General features: G+C 40.4%; 1 protein-coding gene across 2 annotated transcripts in view; it reads right to left on the minus strand.

Moving 5' to 3' along the window:
• Positions 1 to 306: 306 nt before the first annotated feature.
• ca8 (carbonic anhydrase 8) overlaps positions 307 to 18,326 on the minus strand; it is a 62,481-nt gene continuing 44,461 nt past the window's right edge. Inside the window, exon 10 of one of the 2 annotated variants that reach the window (XM_033019777.1) lies at positions 307 to 415. The gene's annotated coding sequence lies outside the window, so the exon portion shown is untranslated. Of the gene's footprint in view, positions 416 to 1,336; positions 2,290 to 18,326 lie in introns of those variants that run through there. The other variant, XM_033019776.1, reaches the window with a different exon arrangement.

Genomic DNA, 18,326 nt, shown 5'->3' on the forward strand with positions numbered 1-18,326 from the left:
CGGCGGAAACCCACGCAGTCACAGGGACAATGTGCGAACTATGCACAGATAGCACCCAAGATCAGGATTGAACCTGGGTCTCTGGCTCTGTGAGGCAGTGGCTCTATCAGCTGTGCCACCGAGCTGCCTCTTTAAGATATAAAAACCATAGAAATAAACTTTAAATGTGCAAATGAAAATGTAATGTATTACTTTAAGATTAAAATAGCATTAATATCAAAATAAACACCTCTGTCAATCCAGGTTGGCACTCCCATTTAATAAATAGGCAGCACCAGAAGCTATAATGCTGTGAACAAAATATATCTGATCTTTCATCTTAACACCTTTGAGATCTTCATCAGTCCAACAGCAGAGCAGAATGTCAGATGTGGCAGCATCCCATGTCCAATTCCTTCCAGTCTTCTACGTTGCACTAGATTGACAAGGGGTTTATTTAATTAATCTTAATGTTCTTAATTAATTTCTACACAGAAATAATTTAAAGTAGATTTTTGTATTTCAATTCTTATTACTTGCACCTATTTTGACTGTTTTTAAATATCTCCGATTATTAAGGTGCCAAAGTCAGGAACAAGTTAACTCATGCATGGCAACAAGCCTCGAGCTGTCTGAAGACCAGCACCCATAAGCATCGCAATCCAACCAATTAATAAAATCCTGTCAGATTAGCTCATGAATGTGTATATCTGACCCCCAAACAACCCATTATAAATTCAACACTAGCCAATGTAGATGTGATCAGTTAAAGACATATTATTATTATTTCATTCTACTGCATCATGCTCTTCTCCACCATTTAAAAGCTGGCAGAAAAATGCAGCTTGCATCTCTACTGGTTAAAATACTCTGACCAGAAACAAAACTTGACGCTCTCACAACACTAGACTAGAATCTTTTCTAATATAAACAAATTATTAAAAACTAGCTAAACAAGAGTCTCCAGTTCATTATGTGGAAGTAATTAAAGACTCTCCACCCAGTTTAACTGATGTAGATAAATTGGCCAGGACATTCAATTAATTTGGTATAGTTTTTAAGTAATTCACCACGTACATATGCTAATGTATATCTTTCAAATCCCAATGGAATGAAAGAGAACAAATGTGAAAAAATATGTAGATTTGATTCACATTACAAAGACATTTTATAGAAGCAACAGCTTTTACATTAAATTTTGGAGTTATGCTTGAATAATTGCAACCACAAATTTGCAATTTGGCTTTAATTTTGTTAAGTCCTTTACTTCAAATTTGTTTTTTGCGTTTGTCATACCTCCCAATGCATTCAATGAAATTGCCTTAAAATGATTGTACAAAGTGCAATGAATATATTGTGTTTATTCAGTTGAGCCCAAGCATTTAAATGATAAATTACAGAATACTGCATTTTTTAAACAAAATGTTGCCCCCTCCACAGTTTTGAGCATGTAGTTCGACTGCACCTTCAGGTTCACCCATCTCCTCTCCTCCACCACGCACACAAAAAAAAATCATGAATTAGGGAATTATTCAGGAGTCTTTCAATATGCAGACTTTTCAAACCATTTTGTTATAAATTATATTAGTATCTCATAACAGAATCAAAATCACATTCATTACAAAAAAAATGTTTTGATTGGAGAAAATTCACTGCAGAATATCTCTCTCCCCTCCGTGTATAATTTGCATTAACTTTAAAGTACAAGTTGGTGGAAAATGTTGAAATAGCGTGTTTAGTATTAACCAGAGGAAAATCAAATGGCTATTGAAATCATCAGTCATTTTAAAGGATTGACAAGTTCTTTTTTCTTGCATTCTATGCAATTATATTCAGTCATGCAGATAACCCTTAAATCACATTGGTATTGTCTAGGAGCAAACTTATCTTTTGGCCCTACTAAATTGCGAGGTCTTACTTTCCCAAGCAGCAAAGAGCTAGCAAGTACCCCATATGTCAAGCTCATAAGGAACTTCAGAAAAGCACATCACTATTAAATGATATTAAATACATGATAGAAATTTTGCACATTTACGAACAACTATTTACAAAAGCCAAATGCATAAACAGACTACAAAACAATTATATGAAGCTTGGGCACCTAGAATGAGCTCTTGTTCTGGTGCATCAGCTCTTTCTTTCGGAATATTTAACAGGACTATGAGAACAAACCAACTGCCACAGCTGCTTTTCAATACTGCATTAATTATAGAAGGCAACACAAAACATGCTTTGTATTTTGAAGGAGCAGCAGCTTCAGAAAGATCCATTTCTCATATAGTGGGATACTGTGGGCTCATTGTCTTCACCCTGTTAAAAAAGAATGGCACATTCATGCTTGAGAAATTCCTCAGTGGAGTTCACCCTGTTCATTTAACTGATCAGACAGATGGAATAATAAGAAAACAGTTCCAATATATCAGCAGAGTCTGCCACTGTAGAATTGTCTTACAAATTATTCAATAATTTTTATCCATGTGTTATTCAACTGGGTTTGAAACAGTGTAGTACATACATATCTCTTTAAGCGTTCAGTGTTTGTGCATCACAAGGTCCCATCAGGTTTGCATGAAATGCAAACAGTGAGAGAGCCATACTATTTTATTCTGAACACAAAGAATTCCAAAATTCTGGCCTTAAGGACACAACAACAATTAAGGGCCTGAAATAGTTTACGTTGTTATTTATCTTGCCCATACCAGATCAATTCAATCTAACAAAAATCAGAAGCTTAAAATACAAAGAAACATTGCACTGATGTTGGACCTGCAAATTTGGACAAAGGCGACGGCCTTTTCAGGGCAAATCTATCAAACTCTTAAATTGGCTCAAATATATAATGCAAGTTTTAATTAAATTAGGACACAAGAACAAGAAGAATAAATAAATCAAATACCATAACCCTTGCCTCTGGATTCTGCACCTCTTTAAAAACAGCTCTGTTGATCTTCACAAAACAGCTGTTTCTCCACACATTCACCTTGTACTTTGATGTGGTTATGTTATGTTGGGTTCCCAGTGTTGCAATCTATTCAGTTCAGAAGTAGTTCATTGGCTTCAAACCACTTTGGAACATCCCAAGATATGAAAACTAAATTGGGAATATTTTCTTCTGGGATTTGTAGGAAAGAAAGGGCAATGTGACATGCAAGGAGAAGGAAATGCAAGGGTCAATTTTCTTTCTTAATTACAATTTGCAAATCATGATGCGGATACCGTTTCTTCATGAAATCACAGGAAAGGGACGCTGCACTCAACTGTACATTTAGACTAATCTGATGTCCTTGTGTACAGAAACCAGTTGGTGCCAATTCTGCTTTTAATTTAAGGACTGCATTTATGAGACGAAGTTTAAGACAATTTATCAAGCAAAATATCTTCGAAACAATCAAAATATTTCTGTGCATACATGCCATCGATGGTTAAAATCACATACAAAATGCTTCCACACAAAGCACACACAAATGCTTCCACAAATTTGCTTCCCCCACTCCTCCCAACAATAACATGATTGCATTGGTAAGGTTCGAAAGTGAAGTCAAATCTTGCAAGTAATCTAGATAATATGAAAAATTAGATCTTCTTTCAATGTGGAAACAAATCACTGGAGTATTTTGTTCTTCTCTAAACATCCAACCAATGTTCAAGGTGCTCATGAGAAATTACCAATCCTATTTTCTCCCTTACAAGCCACTTGAGACCAGACCAAACTCTCAAGACTGGACCCTGTATGGCAAATCTGAACATAATTGCAGCACCTTTCTGGTCAGTGCAAGATGTACAGCCACCAAAATTGAAATCAAACTGGATGATTATAAATTTTATTCAAAATGTGGGCAGTGTTGCCACAGACATTACCTTCTCTGTCCATTCGTTGTCTTATAAATATCAGGGCGAGCTTTCACCTTAAAAATGCTGTAGTCCTACATTTGTGCTCACATCCCAGAAAGAAAACCAAAACATTAGCAGACTATATAATATAACCATATAACCATATAACAATTACAGCACGGAAACAGGCCATCTCCGCCCTACAAGATCGTGCCGAACACTTATTTTCCCCTAGTCCCATCTACCTGCACTCAGACCATAACCCTCGATTCCTTTCCCATCCATATACCTATCCAATTTATTTTTAAATGATAAAATCGAACCTGCCTCCGCCACTTCCACTGGAAGCTCATTCCACACAGCTACCACTCTCTGAGTAAAGAAGTTCCCCTCATGTTACCCCTAAACTTCTGTCCCTTAATTCTGAAGTCATGTCCTCTTGACATCCATGGCAATATGATAGTCACATATATCTAATAATATAATAGTAATATGGTGTGTCACTTAGAATGTAAAGTGCCTCTAAACATCTTCTGTTAAAGAAAATGAAAATTTGCTGGATTAACTTATTTAAATTCATCAGATGGACAAAACATTTCCCAGCATGTAGAGTATGTAATTACAACTGCAAGAAATAAATGCTTTGAACTAAAGGCCTCTGAAGAAAAGGTCAAAACATAGCAATTCATGCCTTACCAAATTAATATTTCATCTGTTTTGAACCCATTGCAGAATCATGGCATTGTTTCATTACAGGAAGCTACCATTCCACCTTCTCTGTCTATGTCTTCTCTGGTGAATGAATCAGCAGATATTGGTGCTTCAAAGAGATGCTGATATTTAGATGTGTCTTTAGATAATTGAAATGAAGCACTTACATTAAGAATTAGTTTCATTTTGTTTAGAAATACAGTGTGGAAACAGGTCCTTCGGCCCAAAGAGTCCAAGCCGACCAGCGATCCCCACACACTAACACTACCCTATACACTAGGGGCAATATTACAATTATACCAAGCCATTTAATCTAATAACCAGTATGTCTTTGGAATGTGGGAGGAAACTGGAGATCCTGGTAAAAACCCACAGGGAGAAAGTACATACTCCATACAGGCAAGCACTTGTAGTCAGGATCGAACCTGGATCTCTGGTGCTGTAAGGCAGTAACTCTACCATTGCGCCACCATGTTGCCCGAATGTTAATATTACATTAATTCAATTAACAAAGCAAAATCATAGCTACTATCACAATAACATTTATGAAATATTCTTATTCCTACTACAATTGGGCTAGTGCCACAATTGAATAACAGGGGATGTGATCTCGCTGATTCTCCATTGGATCATTAAGACAATAAGAACACATGCGTCAGGCTGTTGTTCACCAACTAGAGCTTGGCATTCAACACCATTATTCCCTCAAAACTTCTCAAACTCAAAACTGGGTATCAGCTCATCCCTATGTAATTGGATAATCAGGGGAATCACAATCAGTATGAACTGGACTCATCACTTCTTGTTCAATAACCATCAACACTGGAGGACCTCAAGGTTGTGCGTTCAGTATCCTACTCTGCTCTCTTCAAACTCATGATTCTGTAGCAAGACACAGCTCCAACCCCATATTTAAATTCGCTGATGATACGACCATTGTTGGATGTAGAAAAGAGATGAAGAAAGTTTGATAATCTGATTGAATGTCATTCTTACTCTCAATCTTGGCAAGATCAACAAGCCAATTGTTGACTTCAGGAAATGAGAACCAAGGATCCATAACCCCATCTTCATGGCCAGGATGGGATTGTGGTGGAGAGAGTTAACAACCTCAAGATTCCGGCCATGCATTCTCTGAAGATCGTTCTTGGGCCCAGCAATAAAAAAAGGTTTAAGGGCCTTTTCGGCGACTGCCGGCACCCGTCATAGGTCGCCGAAAATTTTCAACATGTTGAAAATTCAGTGGCGACCAGATAGACGCTACAACTCTTTGGAGACCTCTCATGACCATAGGAGACCTCTCACGACCATACAGCCTGTATGGTCGTGAGAGGTCTCCTATGGTCGTGAGAGGTCTCCAAAGAGTCATAGCGTCTTTCTCGTCGCCGCTGATTTATCACATGTTGAAAATTTTCGGCACCTATGATGGATGCCGGCAGTCGCCGAAAAGGTCGCGTAAGTGGGACAGGACCTTAACACCTCTATTTCCTTACAAGATTTAGTACATCACTGAATACTCTCTCAAACGTCTTCAGGTGTATGGTAGAAATTAAACTGACTGGTTGCATCACGGTCTGGTTTAGTAACAAACACGCAAGAATGAAGAAATCTGCAGAGGTAGACATTGCACGGTTCATCACGAGTACCGACCTCCCCACCAAAGGGATCTACAGGCTGCCCCAAAAAGGCAGCCAATATCATTGAAGACCGATACCATACCAGCCATGCTCTCATCTCACTAGTACAATCAGGAAGGTGATACAGGAGCCGGAAACCATGAATATCAGGTTCAAGAACATCTTCCCAACAACCATCAGGCTCTTAACTCTGCACACTAACCGTTACCTGGACAACCATGATCTCCTATGGTCTTTACCTTTGGTTGCACTACAGGCTTTGGGTATGTACAATTATGGTTACCTAGTATTACTGATTATTATTAATTTATTGTAATATTGATTGTATTTTTGTGCCAACGGGCCAAGCAACAAACATGAATTTCATTGTGCCGTTGCCAATACATATGACAATCAAACACTCTTGGTTCTTGCTTATCACTTCAGTCAGGAAAACAAGATGCATTTCTAAATTGAAGTGTTTTGGCGAGTTCTTGCTTCATCTTACACTTTGGAAATTAAGTATCATGAAGGTTATTTAGATGCCCTACATTTGTTCTTTTGTAAAAAAAATGGTTTGCATATGGCCCCCATTTCAGGATTACCACCCTGTCTTCAATTTTATCTTGATGTTGTAAATTTAAGCCGAACCATCAATATTAACATGGTACCAAATTGATATTCTTCATTTTCTGTGATCATTGTTGCAGTAAACTTTGCAATGTCTTGGCTATCATAATCAAAGACTAATTAACTCAACAGCAATTTCCCATGACATTAGTGCAACTTTTAAACTATTAAAAATAAACATTCAATTTTTCCACTAAAATTGTGATCATCAATTCTTTGCACTGTTGGTTATTTCAGATGGTCGTACTTGACTTTCAAAAACATTTGTTCACAACTTCATATGTTCCAGGAGCAGAATTAAGCCATTTGGCCCATCAAGTGGCCCTATTCAATCATGGCTGATCTATCTTTCCCTCTCAACACCATTCTCCTGCCTTCTCCTCATAACACCCTTACTGATCAATACGGTTAATTTAAAAAACATATTAACTCCATAGCTGTCATCAGAAACCAAATACAGATGTACAAAAAAAACTCCAATGTACAAAATAAAAATGCAGTAAACAGGGTTGTTTAAGTTCTATAAGGCTACCTAAAATATATGTTTATATCAGTTGATCATTATATTGGTCACATTTGTCAGGTAACTCTGGGGGTGCTATGAGCAGGAGGTACAAATTTAAAGAAAATTAAATCAAACACCCTACCACTAAAATTTAATGTATTACAAATACCTTTCAAACTTAATTCCATGACTCCTGACTTTTGCATGGTTGATCACCAGCCTCTAAAATCGTTTTACTTTACAACATGATTCTTTTTCCCTCTATTTTCCATACACCAGCCATCTAGAAGCACTGATCCTGTTTTTGGGCACAGCAGCGATGGAGAAAGATCCTACCAAGACAGACCCTAGTATGCTACACAGGTTCAAGAACAAGTGGCATATTATGATTACATCCATATGGCTATTGTCTACAAGTTCAGCAGATCTGCCAGAACCGGGCAGAATATGTCGGAATCGAGCAGCATGAAGAAAAAAGGCTATTTCAGTAAATAGGCTATCCAGACAGGAATAACATCACTGAGACACAACGAAAGCCAGTATTGTTTCCCCGACATAGCTACACAGCAGAACATAAAATGATAACAAGTTCTTTCTTCAAACATGGTGGCAGGCATGCATCACTGGGACAAGGAAAGATTGGGGCTTCTTGACAAAAAGCAGATGAAGCACAACGAGGAAACAAATTTAAAATTGGTTGCGGAAAGCCAAATAAACACTGGGAAAGAAATGAAACATTAACAAAAAAATTAAATGTTTTTTGGCCGCAAGGGAGTAAAGCTAACAATTATTGATCATTACACTCCACTTCATTTTTAAAATCCTGAATGCGAAGGATCTAATTTTTTCTCAAGTGAGAAATAATTAGGCAAGATTGTCAAGTTCACACTTTTACATTATTTTTGGAGTTGGATCTACTGCCAAGAACTTTATAGTACTGCATTATGAGGTGCGCTGAGCTACGTCCAACTAAAAAGGTCATCTCACAACTCACAAAAACTGGAGTGGATGCAAATCATCCATAAACCAAAGGACTGCTTAAGAAATTGTGCTGTTATGCTTGCTTTTCAATTGTTCCAACACTAGATGGAGCTACCTAACCTCCAAGCTCTGACTGCACTTTCTTTAGTCCAATTACTTTGGCAGTTTTTAATGCAAGTTATGCTTAAATTTATATTTCACTCCTTTTCTGGTAAAGTTATTTGGTCACAAATTACATTTTTCTATTTCCATTCGGCAATGTTTAAAAAAAATTACGACATGTTTTATGCTGCTCACCAACTTGAACTTTTGAACCCGAAGTATGTGGAGCAGACAATTAAAAGAGAAATCAAAGGGGTAAAAAATGTCTCAAAAGAAAAGCAATTGGAAGAACAGGAATAATGCAAGTGGTAAGAGATTAGTTTACAAATAAGAGATTAGTTTACAAACTTAAAGCACACGGCATTGGGGGTTCAGTATTGATGTGGATAGAGAACTGGCTGGCAAACAGGAAGCAAAGAGTAGGAGTAAACGGGTCCTTTTCACAATGGCAGGCAGTGACTAGTGGGGTACCGCAAGGCTCAGTGCTGGGACCCCAGCTATTTACAATATATATTAATGATCTGGATGAGGGAATTGAAGGCAATATCTCCAAGTTTGCGGATGACACTAAGCTGGGGGGCAGTGTTAGCTGTGAGGAGGATGCTAGGAGACTGCAAGGTGATTTGGATAGGCTGGGTGAGTGGGCAAATGTTTGGCAGATGCAGTATAATGTGGATAAATGTGAGGTTATCCATTTTGGTGGCAAAAACATGAAAGCAGACTATTATCTAAATGGTGGCCGACTAGGAAAAGGGGAGATGCAGCGAGACCTGGGTGTCATGGTACACCAGTCATTGAAAGTGGGCATGCAGGTGCAGCAGGCAGTGAAGAAAGCGAATGGTATGTTAGCTTTCATAGCAAAAGGATTTGAGTATAGGAGCAGGGAGGTTCTACTGCAGTTGTACAGGGTCTTGGTGAGACCACACCTGGAGTATTGCGTACAGTTTTGGTCTCCAAATCTGAGGAAGGACATTATTGCCATAGAGGGAGTGCAGAGAAGGTTCACCAGACTGATTCCTGGGATGTCAGGACTGTCTTATGAAGAAAGACTGGATAGACTTGGTTTATACTCTCTAGAATTTAGGAGATTGAGAGGGGATCTTATAGAAACTTACAAAATTCTTAAGGGGTTGGACAGGCTAGATGCAGGAAGATTGCTCCCGATGTTGGGGAAGTCCAGGACAAGGGGTCACAGCTTAAGGATAAGGGGGAAATCCTTTAAAACCAAGATGAGAAGAACTTTTTTCACACAGAGAGTGGTGAATCTCTGGAACTCCCTGCCACAGAGGGTAGTTGAGGCCAGTTCATTGGCTATATTTAAGAGGGAGTTAGATGTGGCCCTTGTGGCTAAGGGGATCAGAGGGGATGGAGAGAAGGCAGGTACGGGATACTGAGTTGGATGATCAGCCATGATCATATTGAATGGCGGTGCAGGCTCGAAGGGCCGAATGGCCTACTCCTGCACCTAATTTCTATGTTTCTATGTCTATGTAAGGAGAGCAGAATTGAGGGTGGGAAGGATTGGGGATGAATGAAAGGGGCTCAAGCAGTAGCAGTGTACAAGATGTTGCAGAACCTGGTTTCGAATTGTTATGGACTGCTTGCCATTGGATCAATATTTAACTCTGTTAAGCTCACTTAATAGCCATCCCACAATAAAGGAAATTCTGCACAGGCAACTCTTACTCCTCAAATATCATGTTTAGAATCTGGAACATCAGGACTATTGTGGACAAGCTCAGCTGTGATCTCTGAACATCATCCTTTTCGCGATATGATGGACGGTATTTGGTTATTCCAAAAAAACAAGATAGTGAGTATATCTCAAACAGCAAACCAAAAGGATAAGCACAGATTTCATGGGGTGAGCTTTGTATAAACAATAGCAAAGCTCACCCCATGAGTTTTGCATCTCCCCCGCTGGGATAATCTAACATTTCATGAATCATCGGCTCACTCAAATTGAATCAGTATCCTACAGTCATCATTCCATAAACTCCAATGCCATATATAAAGCAAGGAAGATTTCTATTTAGAACTGAATAAAACCTAGCAAGTATCCCACAGGGAGACAAACTAATCCTCCTGGATACCAATATTAGCAAATGCGTAAACCTTTGGTAGAGTGGTGTTGGCATACTCTTGTCAAAGAGACAAATGCAAGACGTTATAGCAATAAGACTCATCCAGGCAGGCAATCACAAGGATCACCTGCACCTTGATAAATGCCAACATCCCCCAGCCAAACTACCTTCTCAGCTACTGTTATTTCCTTCAGGCTGGCTCCAAAATAATGCAAGCAACTGAAAATTTGAAATAAATTTGTCAAGAACACTGTGAATAGACAATAGGTGCAGGAGTAGGCCATTTGGCCCTTCGAGCCAGCACTGCCATTCAATATGATCATGGCTGATCATCCCCAATCAGTACCCCTTTCCTGCCTTCTCCCCATATCATGACTGCTATTTTTAAGAGCCCTATCTAGCTCCCTCTTGAAAGCATCTAGAGAACCTGCCTTCACCACTCTCTGTGAGAAAAAGTGTTTCCTCGTCTCCATTCTAAATGGCTTATTCCTTATTCTTAAACTGTGGCTCCTGGTTCTGGACTCCCCCAACATCGGGAACATGTTTCCTGCCTCTAGCGTGTCCAAACCCTTAACAATCTTATACGTTTCAATGAAATATCCTCTCATCCTTCTAAACTCCAGAGTGTACAAGCCCAGCTGCTCCATCTCTCAGCATATGACAGTCCCGCCATCCCAGGAATCAACCTTGTAAACCTACGCTGCACTCCTTCAATAGCACGAATGTCCTTCCTCAAATTAGGGGACCAAAACTGCACACAATACTCCAGGTGTGGTCTCACTAGGGCTCTGTACAAATGCAGAAGGACCTCTTTTCTCCTATATTCAATTCCTCTTGTTATAAAGGCCAACGTGCCATTCGATTTCTTCACTGCCTGCTGTACCTGCATGCTTACTTTCATAGACAGATGAACAGGGACCCCCAGATCCTGTTGTACTTCCCCTTTTCCCAACTTGACGCCATTTAGATAGTAATCTGCCTTCCTGTTCTTGCTATCAAAGTGGATAACCTCACATTTATCCGCATTAAACTTAATCTGCCATGCATCTGCCCACTCCCCCAAAATGTCCAAGTCACCCTGCATTCTCATAGCATCCTCCTCACAGTTCACACTGCCACCCAGCTTTGTGTCATCTGCAAATTTATAGTATAGTATAGTATATCTTTATTGTCATTTTCCTGAGTACTCACGTACCCAGAGGAAACAAAAAAAACGTTGCTCAACCAGTGTCCATTCAGTGTGCAGTAAAAAATAAATAGAAATAAAAGTACATATATCATGAACAAATTAAACACTCTACTCTCTACTAAACATCAACAGGCGTTCCGATCGGCAGAGGCACGACAATCGCTCTGCTGCAGTGTGTCCAGGTTGGTGGTTGGTGCGCGATACTTTGGCACGCGATACTTTGGCAGGGGGCAAAGTCCGTTTATCAATCTTATAGCCTGCGGGAAGAAGCTGAGGAGCATCCTGCTGGTTTTGCAGCTAATGCTCCTGTACCTCTTCCCAGATGGCAGGATGGAGAATATGTGATGCGATGGGTGGTAGGGGTCTTTGATGATGGAGATGGCTCTGCTGATACATCTCTTCCTGTATATGCCCAGCAGGAAAGGGAATGGAGCACCAATAATCCTGCTGGCGGTCTTCACAATCCTGTCTAGTTGGTGCCGTTCGTATGCCTTGCAGCTCCCGAACCAGGAAGTGATGCCGTAGGTTAATGTGCTCTCGATTGTCCCCCTATAAAAAGTTCGTAGGTGTGTAGTGGGGAGACCTGCTTTCCGTAACCATCTTCCCCACCACCGATGTGGGGCTAACTGGTCTATAATTCCCTGTTTTCTCTCTCCCACCTTTCTTAAAAAGTGGGATAACATTAGCTACCCTCCAATCCACAGGAACTGATCCTGAGTCTATAGAACATTGGAAAATTATCACCAATGCATCCACGATTTCTAGAGCCACTTCCTTAAGTACCCTGGGATGCAGACCATCAGGCCCTGGGGATTTATCAGCCTTCAGTCCCATCAGTCTATCCAACACCATTTCCTGCCTAATGTGTATTTCCTTCAGTTCCTTCATCACCCCAGATCCTCTTGACAGTACCAAATCAGGAAGATTGTTTGTGTCCTCCTTGGTGAAAACAGATCCAAAGTACCTGTTCAACTAATCTGTCATTTCCTGTTCCCCATAATAAATTCACCTTTTTCAGTCTTCAAGGGTCCAACTTTGGTCTTAACTAATTTTTTCCTCTTCACATACCTAAATAAGCTTTTACTATCCTGCTTTATATTCTTGGCTAGCTTACCTTCGTACCTCATATTTTCTTCTCGTATTGTCTTTTTGGTTATCTTCTGTTGTTCTTTAAACATTACCCAATCCTCTTGCTTCCCGCTCATCTTTGCTACGTTGTATTTCTTCTCTTTTATTTTTATACTGTCCCTGACGTCCCTTGTCAGCCATGGTCGTCCCTTTCTCCCCTTGGAATCTTTCTTCCTCCTGGGAATGAACTGATCCTGCACCTTCTGTATTATTCCTAGATATACCTGCCATTTTTGTTCCACTGTCATCCCTGCTAGTGTATCTTTCCAGTCAACTTTGGCCAGATCCTCCCTCATGGCCCCATAGTCCCCTTTATTCAACTGCAACACTGACACCTCCGATCTACCCTTCTCCCTCTCCAATTGTAGATTAAATCTGACCATGTTATGGTCACTGCCTCCTAATGGCTCATTAACCTCGAGGTCCTTTATCAAATCCGGTTCATTACATAACACTAAATCCAGAAATGCCTTCTCCCTGGTAGGCTCCAATACAAGCTGTTCTAAGAATCCATCACGAAGGCACTCTACAAAGTCCCTTTCTTGGGGTCCAGTACCAACCTGATTTTCCCAGTCTACCTGCATGTTGAAATCTCCCATAACAACCACAGCATTACATTAATTTTAACTCCTGATTCAACTTGCGCCCTTTGTCCAGGCTACTCTTTGGAGGCCTGTAGATTAGTCCCGTTAGGGTCTTTTTACCCTTACAATTCCTTAGTTCTATCCAAAGATCCTATAGCGGAGCAAGATGGATTACTCTCACGCAAACGTGTAGTACGCTCATGGGCGGATTCATGGGCGATTTTATGACTCATTTTAGCAACTTGCCCCCGCCATCTTGTTCCGCCATTTTGCTCCGCCCTCTTGCTTCCGGCCAAAGATTGGATCCGCAGCGCGGAGAAGGAGTGCGGGGCCCGGGGCAGCGGGGAGAGAGAGTGCGGGGCAGCGGGGAGAAGGAGTGTGGGGCCCAGTGCAGCGGGGCGAGAGAGTGCGGGGCAGCGGGGAGAAGGAGTGCGGGGCCCGGTGCAGCGGGGCGAGAGAGTGCGGGGCAGCGGGGAGAGAGAGAGCGGGGAGAGGGAGTGCGGGGCAGCGGGGAGAGGGAGTGCGGGGCCCGGGGCAACGGGGAGAGAGAGTGCGGGGCAGCGGGGAGAGGGAGTGCCAGAATTATGAACTAACAGAATTATGAATCTAACCCTATATCACACACAAAAAGTTCCGCAATGTCAATCACCCTGCGAGTCGGGTCGGTTCCGGTTACTACAAAATCAACTCAAAACACTGCTTGTGGACCATTTAAAAATAAATGATTTAAAAAACATTAAAAAAGACAATTACCAGAATCAAATGTTATTGTTGACAAGAAGTATGAACTGACAGATTTATGAATCTAACCCACACAAACTGTTGCCCCACAACATTGATTACACTGCGAGTCGGGTCGGGTAGGCTCAGGTTACTAAAATGGGCGTGGAAAAATGCCCATGATCCCCTCCATAGCGTACTACACGTCAGTCCATTGCATTTCGCAGGAGTAGCCTATCTTGCTCCGCTATAAGATCTTTGGTTCTATCCATACTGACTCCACATCTCCTGTTTCAATGTCACCCCTTGCAAGGGACTGAATTTCATTCCTCACCAACAGGGCAACCCCATCCCCTCTGCCCACCTGTCTGTCTTTTCGATAGGAAGTATAACCTTGAATATTCAGTTCCCAGCCCTGGCCCTCTTGCAGCCATGTCTCAGTAATTCCCACAACATCATAGTAGCCCATTTCTAACTGAGCCTCAAGCTCATCCACCTTATTTCTTATACTTCGCGCATTCATATACAGCACTTTGACCTCCGTATTCACTTCCCCCCCTCGCACCGTTCGCAATTGGCCCTGACCTTACTCTGTGGTCCATTCTCGAGCTTTTCTTCCCATTAATTCGAGAATGTTTTGTAATTTTTCCTGTAGCCACTTCCCCTTCAACTCCATCTTTATACTCCCAACTTGTCAAACCCTCCCCCCCACTATTTAGTTTAAACCCACACGTGTAGCCCTAGCAAACCTGCCTGCCAGAATGTCAGTCCCCCTCCAGTGTTTCACGAGGATGTTATCAGGTCTGGAGTGCTCTGGTTTTGACGAAAGACTGGACAGGCTGAGACAGTTTTCTCTAGAAGATTGAGGGGTGATCTTTGAGTTCCATAAAAGTATAAAGTGGTGTAGATAAGCTGAATGGTCAATCTTTTTCTCAGGATGGGAGTGTCTAAAACAATGCATAGGTTTAAGGTGAGAGGAGAAAGATTTAAAAGAAACCAGAGGGAGATTTTTTCCTCAGAGGTTGACGAGTATATGGAACAAGCTGCTCGAGAAAGTAGGAGATGCGGGTACAATTACAATGTTTCAAATACATTTGGACAGGTACATGGATAGACAAGATTTAGAGGGATATGGGCCAAAAGCAAGCCAGTAGGACTAGTTCAGACACCTTGGCCAGGATGAACAAGTTGGACTGAAAAGTGTATTTCCATCCTACAAGATTATCTTAATCCTGAAGACCACCTTAATGAAGGCATATTTACAAACACTTGGCTTCTCTACTACAAAACGCCAAGAATGATTTGATAATATCTGAAAATCCAAAAGAAAAGGAGTAACAACTCGAGGATGAAAGCAAAAATCATACAAAACATTAACAAACTGTTGTCAAAACTCAGACATATCGGTCCCACAGCCTAGTGCCTAAGGTTAGAAACCAGATTGATGAAGACATCTCCTTGGAATTTAAATTTGACATAAAATTTGGCAAAACAGGTTTTTTTTTTAAACAATCGCAAGGGTTGGAGTTTAGACGCTGCAAAAATAAACTAGCCAAGAAGCTGAAGAACCAGTCGAACTAATTAACCAACCATAACCTATTGTTCTTCATAGTCCATCAGGATCAAAGATAACTTGCTCCCATTCTAGCTTTGTGGGTTATGAACTAACTGAAGATGCCAATGTAGAATCCACAAACATTGCCACAGGGCAGACAAGCAAACAATCTGAGAGGTAATGTGCTTATTTTACAAAGCGTGGCATCTGTACGCTCCGAATGCACAAATTCTTATGTTCAGAACACCACAAATGTTCCCTTACCATTTTGAGAGATCAAAGTCCAAGGGCCAAGGATTTCCAAAGGTCAGTGCATTTTCATTTCCCCAGGGAGGCTTTGAGATTTTGGAATCTTTTTCTCTACCTGCCTGATAATATTTTTCCATGACAAAGCTTCGAACAGAAGGTCTGTTTTGCAGCCAAGTCATACAGTGCAGATGCAAAATGTCCAGGAACTTTTGAAACTACAAATAAGCAAATATCAAGTGTTCATTGGCAGCTTATAAAAATGCCAAGTTACAACAACAGTATTACAGTTGTTGTAATACTCCCAAAGTCAAAGGAATTCAGGATTTGGAAACGGATTTAAGCAATTATTTTTTATAGATTATACAAAATCATAAGGAGCAGCAAATTGAGGATATAGACAGCTCTGCACTCACAGCTTTACAGTTATAGGTCAGTCTTAAATACTGCCAAGAGGCTACAGCCATGAAAGAAATTAGACTGAAGGAGAAAGACGAAAAAGGATCCTGGATATTTTAAGGATGTTACATAAGAATTCCTCAGCCCAGTCACAATGTGGAAATAAAAAGAAACAGGTAGAATCACAAGATGAATAACTGAGGTTTCCTTTATTTCAGGCAAGAGGCCAATATGCAAATTAAATCCTAGTGACCTACATCAGGGTTTTTACAGGAACTGCCAGAGGCTATTTTTAAATGGGTTGACAGGGCCAGAAGCTAGATTCAATGGATTGTGATTTGATGGCAGTCAAATACAAAATTGTAACCCCATTCCACCAACTAACCTCAATGTGGCATGTTATCAGTCTTCTCTGTAGAAGCCAGCCTATTCCCACATGAAGCAAATCATCTCAAAATCAGAACAAGCTAACATGAAAGGAATCCATTTAATCCACCCATTGAAAAAGTCTGCCTTAAGTATTTCCATCCCTAGATTTGTGTTCCTATTTAGCATTTGTAAATGTTATAATGTTCAATCATTAATGCACAGCTTGCCAATAGCAATTAAACTAATTTAAAATCAATGCACTATTCAGCTTTATATTTTACTGCTCCTTGCAGAACATCAAAAAAACATAAAAGGTTTAAAATGTTTCAAAAAGCATTACAAGTACAGGAAACAAAGAAATGCATTAATCTTCAAATATACAATCTCAAACTGCTTAATGTACAAGAATACTTTCACCATGTTTTCGCCAGTCACACATCAACTAGACTTGGAAATTCATTCTGCTGATGTTCATTCCATCAGCAGATGGAATATTTTGTAGCAAAGTGTGAAGTCATGCATTTTGGTAGTTGGAACAAAGGCCTAGACTATTTTCTAAATGGGGAGAGAATCCAGAAATCGGAAGTGCAAAGGACTTGGGAGTGCTGGTGCAGGATTCCAAAAAAGTTAATCTGCAAGGTAGAATCTGTAGAAAAGAAAGCAAACTCAATGCTAGCATTTATTTCAAGAGGGCTTGTATACAAAAATAGGGATGTAATGCTGAGTCCACATTTGGAATATTGTGAGCAATTTTGGGCACCATATCTGAGTAAGGATGTGCTGGTGCTGGAGAGGGTCCAGAGGAGGTTTACAAGAATAATCCCAGGAATGATTGGGTTAATCTATGATGAGCATTTGACGGCACTGGGCCTGTACTCGCTAGAGTTTAGAGGAATGAGGAGGGACCACATTAAAACACACAGAATAGTGAAAAGCTTGGATCGAGTGGATGTGAACAGGATGTTTCCACTAGTGGAAGAGTCTAGGACTACAAGTCACAGCCTCAGAATTAAAGGACATTCTTTTAGGAAGGACATGAGAAATTTCTTTAGTCAGAGGGTGGTGAATCTGTCGAATTCTTTGCCACAGAAGTCTGTGGAGGCCAAGTCAGTGGATATTTCAAGGGATATGGGGAGAAAGCAGGAACGGGGTATTGATTTTGGATAATCAACCATGATTATATTGAATGGCGGGTGGCTCAAAGGGCCGAATAGCCTACTCATGCACCTATTCTATGTTTCTATTTTTAAGGCATAGACAGATAGATTCTTGATTAATACAAGAGTCAGAGGTTATGGGGAGAAGGCAGGAGAATGGGGTTAGGAGGGAGATAGATCAGCCATGATTGAATGGTGTTGTGGACCAGATGGGCCTAATGGCCTAATTCTATTCCCTTCACTTATGACCTTCCAGCCCATCTCAAACCCCAATGATAAAATTAAAGACAGTTTAAATTTCCTCAACATTATACAGCATTTCAAGTGCATGAAGTTGGTTCAAATGGAATGGCTGCAATGCAAAGAGCAATTTCAAGACAAAACACACAAACTCAATGTGTAACTGTTTAAACACAGTTTAAAAATCCTTAAGTCACTTGTACTTTACATCTCAGGATGAAGAATTATAACACACTTAAATTTCTGATATACTTTTCATTATAAAGTCAAAATGATTTCATTTGAATGTTGATCAAATTA

Source organism: Amblyraja radiata, chromosome 4 (assembly GCF_010909765.2).
Source record: "Amblyraja radiata isolate CabotCenter1 chromosome 4, sAmbRad1.1.pri, whole genome shotgun sequence".
In the NCBI taxonomy this organism is placed as follows: Eukaryota; Metazoa; Chordata; class Chondrichthyes; order Rajiformes; family Rajidae; genus Amblyraja; species Amblyraja radiata.